The following is a 7,176-nucleotide window of genomic DNA, read 5'->3' on the forward strand; positions in this document are numbered from 1 at the left end:
CACCTCCCTAGGTAACGCATTCTAGTGTTTCACCACCCTCCTAGTGAAAAAGCTTTTCCTAATATCCAACCTAAATCTCCCCCACTGCAATTTGAGACCATTACTCCTTGTCCTGTCATCTGCTATCACTGAGAATAGTCTAGAACCATCCTCTTTGGATCCACCTTTCAGGTAGTTAAAAGCAGCTATCAAATCCCCCCTCATTGTTCTCTTCCGTAGACTAAACAATCCCAGTTCCCTCAGCCTCTCCTCATAAGTCATGTGTTCCAGTCCCCTAATCATTTTTGTTGCCCTTCGCTGGACTCTCTCCAATTTATCCACATCCTTCTTGTAGTGTGGGGCCCAAAACTGGACACAGTACTCCAGATGAGGCCTCACCAATGTCAAATAGAGGGGAACAATCACGTCCCTCGATCTGCTGGCAATGCCCCTTCTTATACACCCCAAAATGCCATTGGCCTTCTTGGCAACAAGGGCACACTGTTGACTCATATCCAGCTTCTCGTCCACTGTCACCCCTAGGTCCTTCTCTGCAGAACTGCTGCCTAGCCATTCGGTCCCTAGTCTGTAGTGGTGCATTGGATTCTTCCATCCTAAGTGCAGGACTCTGCACTTATCCTTGTTGAACCTCATCAGATTTCTTTTGGCCCAATCCTCCAATTTGTCTAGGGCCCTCTGTATCCTATCCCTACCCTCCAGCGTATCTACCACTTCTCCCAGTTTAGTGTCATCTGCAAACTTGCTGAGGGTGCAATCCACACCATCCTCCAGATCATTTATGAAGATATTGAACAAAACCAGCCCCAGGACCGACCCTTGGGGCACTCCGCTAGATACCGTCTGCCAACTAGACATTGAGCCATTGATCACTACCCATTGAGCCTGACAATCTAGCCAACTTTCTACCCACCTTGTAGTGCATCCATCCAGCCCATACTTCTTTAACTTCATCTGCCAGTCATTGGATCTCATTCTGCCTTTGTCTACTAGATCAAAGATCCATCTACTATCAGAAATCATCTCCCAGGTAGGCACTTACACACCACGATAAAGCTGCCTCAGCCGTCCCTTTGCTAAACTCAATAGACTGAGTCCCCTCAGTCGTTCCCTGTAAGGCAGGCTTTCCAAACCTTGAATTATGGTTGTAGCTCTTTTCTGAATGGTTTCCAGTTTTACAACATCCTTTTTGAAGTGTGGATACCATAATGGGACACAGTCTCCATGAATGGTCTCACTAATTTTGTATATAGAACGAATGCAACCTCCTCACTTCTTCTTGATAATCCTTTGCTCATACATCCAAGGACCAGCTTAGCCCTCCTAGCTACAGCATTGCCCGGGGAGCTCATGGTCAGTTAAGGGTCATGGTAGGAACTAATTTCTTTTCAGAGTCAGCCTCCTGACTCCCTGATTAACCTGCCCGCCCTGTCAATCAGGCTGACCTGGAGCATTGGCCTCTCCCCATTGCCCCTGGGGACTGTCAGTCTCAGGGTCCTGGTTTCCCATCCACCCTTCCCCTTTTGGTACTGGGAGCTAGCAACCAAAACACCCCCGCTGAGTGTTAGTAAGGGGACAACAGCCCCCTTACATTAAAAAGGATCCGTCAGTGAGGGGCGCGCAAGGAGCTGAGAGTGAGAGGGCGCGCTGCTGGAGGACTGAGGAGGACAAACGCTCTCTGGCATCAGGGGGAAGGTCCTGTGGTGAGTATAAGAAGGTGTTGGGAGGCGGCCATGGGGATGTAGCCCAGAGAGTTGGAACTGTCATACAGCTGGTACAGGAGATGTTGTAGACACCTGCTATCCCCAGGGCCCTGGGCTGGAACCCGGAGTAGAGAGCAGGCCCGGGTTCCCCCCATCTCCACCCCCCGCCCAACTCCTTACTTTACACAAGGGGAGTTGACCTCGACTGTGAGTCACATCAGATGGGGAAGGTCTTTGGCCTGTCCCCGACCCACTAGGTAGGACAAGAGACCGCAGGGTTTGTTCTCCTCCCTTTCCCCATGCTGGCCAGTGATGAGGTTACCTGGGCAAACAGCAGGTTTGAGCCACTGGCAAAAGTGGCCTAACGGAGGGCTGCCGTGGACCTCTGAGGCGAGCAAATCTTCCAGAAAGCACAGGACCCGCCAAGGCAGAGGATTCAGAGTAGCAGCCATGTTAGTCTGTATTTGCAAAAAGAAAAGGAGTACTTGTGGCACCTTAGAGACTAACCAATTTATTTGAGCATAAGCTTTCGGGAGCTACAGCTCACTTCATCGGATGCATAAAGTGGAAAATGCAGTGAGGATGTTTTATACACACAGACCATGAAAAAATGGGTGTTTATCACTTCAAAAGGTTTTCTCTCCCCCCACCCCACTCTCCTGCTGGTAATAACGTATCTAAAGTGATCACTCTCCTTACAATGTGTATGATAATCAAGGTGGGCCATTTCCAGCACAAATCCAGGGTTTAACAAGAACGTCTGAGGAACGGGGGAGGTGGGGGTAGGAAAAAACAAGGGGAAATAGGTTACCTTGCATAATGACTTCGCCAATCCCAGTCTCTATTCAAGCCTAAGTTAATTGTATCCAATTTGCAAATGAATTCCAATTCAGCAGTCTCTCGCTGGAGTCTGATTTTGAAGTTTTTCTGTTGTAATATCACAACTTTCATGTCTGTAATCGCGTGACCAGAGAGATTGAAGTGTTCTCCGATTGGTTTATGAATGTTATAATTCTTGATATCTAATTTGTGTCCATTTATTCTTTTACGTAGAGACTGTCCAGTTTGACCAATGTACATGGCAGAGGGGCATTGCTTGCACATGATGGCATAGATCACATTGGTAGATGTGCTGGTGAACAAGCATCTGATAGTGTGGCTGATGTTATTAGGCCCTGTGATGGTGTCCCCTGAATAGATATGTGGGCACAATTGGCAACGGGCTTTGTTGCAAGGATAGGTTCCTGGGTTAGTGGTTCTGTTGTGTGGTATGTAGTTGCTGGTGAGTATTTGCTTCAGGTTGGGGAGCTGTCTGTAAGCAAGGACTGGCCTGTCTCCCAAGATTTGTGAGAGAGATGGGTCGTCCTTCAGGATAGGTTGTAGATCCTTGATAATGCGTTGGAGAGGTTTTAGTTGGGGGCTGAAGGTGACGGCTAGTGGCGTTCTGTTATTTTCTTTGTTAGGCCTGTCCTGTAGTAGGTGACTTCTGGGTACTCTTCTGGCTCTGTCAATCTGTTTCTTCACTTCAGCAGGTGGGTATTGTAGTTGTAAGAATGCTTGATAGAGATCTTGTAGGTGTTTGTCTCTGTCTGAGGGGTTGGAGCAAATGCGGTTGTATCGTAGAGCTTGGCTGTAGACAATGGATCATGTGATGTGGTCTGGATGAAAGCTGGAGGCATGTAGGTAGGAATAGCGGTCAGTAGGTTTCCGGTATAGGGTGGTGTTTATGTGACCATCGCTTCTTAGCACTGTAGTGTCCAGGAAGTGGATCTCTTGTGTGGACTGGTCCAGGCTGAGATTGATGGTGGGATGGAAATTGTTGAAATCATGGTGGAATTCCTCAAGGGCTTCTTTTCCATGGGTCCAGATGATGAAGATATCATCAATATAGCGCAAGCAGAGTAGGGGCATTAGGGGATGAGAGCTGAGGAAGCGTTGTTCTAAGTCAGCCATAAAAATGTTGGCATACTGTAGGGCCATGCGGGTACCCATAGCAGTGCCGCTGATTTGAAGGTATACATTGTCCCCAAATGTGAACTCTGACATCATAATCAAAAAGGCTGACAAAGGAGGTGCTGTTGTCATCATGAATAGGTCGGAATATGAACAAGAGGCTGCTCGGCAGCTCTCCAACACCACTTTCTACAAGCCATTACCCTCTGATCCCACTGAGGGTTACCAAAAGAAACTACAGAATTTGCTCAAGAAACTCCCTGAAAAAGCACAAGATCAAATCCGCACAGACACACCCCTGGAACCCCGACCTGGGATATTCTATCTACTACCCAAGATCCATAAACCTGGAAATCCTGGGCGCCCCATCATCTCAGGCATTGGCACCCTGACAGCAGGATTGTCTGGCTATGTAGACTCCCTCCTCAGGCCCTACGCTACCAGCACTCCCAGCTACCTTCAAGACACCACTGACTTCCTGAGGAAACTACAATCCATCAGTGATCTTCCTGATAACACCATCCTGGACACTAGGGATGTAGAAGCCCTCTACACCAACATTCCACACAAAGATGGACTACAAGCTGTCAGGAACACTATCCCCGATAATGTCACGGCAAGCCTGGTGGCTGAACTTTGTGACTTTGTCCTTACCCATAACTATTTCACCCCAGTCAGATGTGATAAGGGAGCAGGTGCAACCAGCATTCTTTCCGGTCCATTACATGGGTGGTGCACCCCAGAGAATGGTGGGTGGACCAGGTACACCCCAACTGCAGCACATACAGAGAAGGGTTGAAGCAACAATTTGATTGAGCAGTGAGAAGACGCACATGGAATGGTCGCTGGAGAAGGGATGTGTGGGCAGCACGAAACACAGGGTTGGGTGTATGAAATCGGGGGGACCTTTTGGTAGCTAAAAGCAACTGATAAGCCAGTATGTAAAATTGCAGCAGCAAATCAATGAGCGACTGGCACAGCAACGGTCTGCAATCTCAATGGGATGGAAAAGGGCAGCAAAAGTGAACCTGTGGCTCACACAGTGGACAGGAAACCTCGCGACATGGGTGGGGGATGGCTTCAGAAGGCTAACTTGGGAAGGGGAGGTGTGTATGGGGATACAGAATGCTCAGCTCTGGGGCTGGCACCTGTTTAATAGTTACCATGGTGCCTTGGAATGGGAACACTACTAAGGTGGTCCCCATGAGCTCTATGGGAATAATAAGACAGCGAGGAGCTATCTGGGAACCACTGGAGGATAGGTGGGGAGAATGGAATGGTGTAAAATGGACAATAATTCAGTTAAGTAATTGTTTGTCCAGAGAATATATTTGAATGTGTCCCATCCCAGTGGCCATGGAGGTGCAGAATTAATGGCCTGTTGCAAATGGGGACCATTAGGGGTGATATGTATGGAGTGTTTTCTGAGAATGTACACAACGCTTGGGGTCCAAGCATCTGGCACAGTTACAGACATCTACACGCTGCCATCAGGACTATGGTACACGAATGGATCTGTGGAACTCATGGCTGTGAACAATTGAACCAGTGTGTACTACCCAATTCCATACCATGTGGTCAAGCTGGCTTGGACAAAACCCCATTTTTCTGTGAATATCCAGTGGACTTGTGATATGGACAAAAGTACATGGACACTGCAGATGCAGCTCACTGCAACTGCCAATAACTAGACACATTTCAAATATACACTCCAGAATGGTGTTACCGGGTTTTAACCCTGTCAAAAGAGAAGAAGCAGGGTTTTTGGTAGTGGCCTGAATGTTGGACTATATCACAAGGGTCAGGGTTCCCGATGTTACTGTGGATCATTATGGTTGTTGACCTATTATTAAGTACACTAATCCTGCAATGTACACTGTGCTGGCTAAGGGGCGCACAGCCCCACAAAGCACAATCTCTGCTTCTCACGTATAAGTAATGTAATAGGCCCTCCACCCAAGTGTAACGGATAACCCGGCCCCAACCTTCTCGGCCCATCACTGTGGGGAGTCTGACACACTAATTGCACTCTATGTGCAGCACATCCGTACAAGGGAAGGTGCAGGGCACTATACTGCATAGGGAGCAGTGGGGCAAATGGAGCCCTGACACATTCCATCTTAATACCTGGCCCTCTCAGGAAATGTGCCACCACGTGCCCTGTGTTTTTCCCGGATACCTGGGCAGGAGGATCCCAGAAGAAAGAACGGGGTGGAGGGTTAGCATATAAGCCTGTTTGTTAGCCTGAGCTACAATTTTGGGTTTGGCTTTTGATACTCTTACATCCTTCCTAATGTGTGAAGAACAAAGAAACTGTGCTTCATTTTCCACAGCCAGCTGGGTTTGTCAGTATAATGGGAAGAGAAAAGGGATGGAGCAGGGCACGGTGGGAATGCAATGTAGAGGCGCACACTGTCTCAGCTCCTATCTTGAGGCAAGGTCAAGCAACCAGTCAGGAGGGGCAATAGGGATTAGTGGGGTGGTACAACACACTAAAAGACCAGAGAAATGCCTGCCCCTGACTGGAGTATAACCTCACGCCTGACTCCTCCCGTGGGGTACAAAAGAGGTGGGACAAAGACCCCAATTCACGACTTTCCAGAACAGAACATGACCAGAAGTGGTAAGGGGTGTGACTAGGGGTGTACAGTACAGGTATATTTGAGCCTGCTAAGAAGGAGGAGGGGGGAGTGGGAAGGGGAATGGTAATGGGGCAGTTGGGAGTTGGGAACAGGGGAAGTGGGCCATGGGGTAAAGGCCTGTGGTGTCAGAGCTGGGAACAGAACACTGGGGAACAGACTCAATCAGCGTATAGAGATAAGCCCGACAGGTGTGAAGGGCTTCAGAATATGCTTGCTTGGAAACTAAACCCCAATAAACATTGCATTGTCTGCACTTGGACTTCTAGTCTTTTGCTGCTTACTGTCTGCATGAGAAGAACCAGGGGAGGGGGTGAGGGAAAGCCCTCCGATAGCAAGCAGTCAGAGCAGCTGCTTTACTAAGGGCCATGTGTCTTGTGTCAGTTGTAAGAAGCAGAGCTTAGGAGCAGAAAGCAGGCTGTGTTCCCTAACGCCGAAGCATTTTTGCAGCAGGTTAGTTATACTGTTAACCATCTCCCAGGGAAGCATGGGCAATGCTAATGATAGCAAGGAGAAATTGGGAGGGAAAAATAACTTCTTCTATTTTAATTGTATGCATTGAATGTTTTGATTGTAGCCAAATGGTTCTAGTGACTTTCTCAACTAGTCTGATTCTCCAACTCTTCTTTAAATGTAGTAATGGGGAAAGAGTCATTTATATTTTGTTATTCTCCGTTTTTGTATTTTCTTGTGACCGTTTTTAAAAAAATCTATAGACTTAACCTACTGGTTGGTTAATCCGTTAGCTGACTGGCTAGCAGTGATTTCAGCGGAGGAAGAGGAAGAGTCTATGTGGATTCCAGCAGAAGATTCTGTTTGAGACTCAGCAGACTGTACAGATTTGGTGATCAAAGACTCCAGCTGAGACTTAGATGAACTAAACC

Source organism: Caretta caretta, chromosome 2 (genome assembly GCF_965140235.1).
Source record: "Caretta caretta isolate rCarCar2 chromosome 2, rCarCar1.hap1, whole genome shotgun sequence".
Classification (NCBI taxonomy): Eukaryota; Metazoa; Chordata; order Testudines; family Cheloniidae; genus Caretta; species Caretta caretta.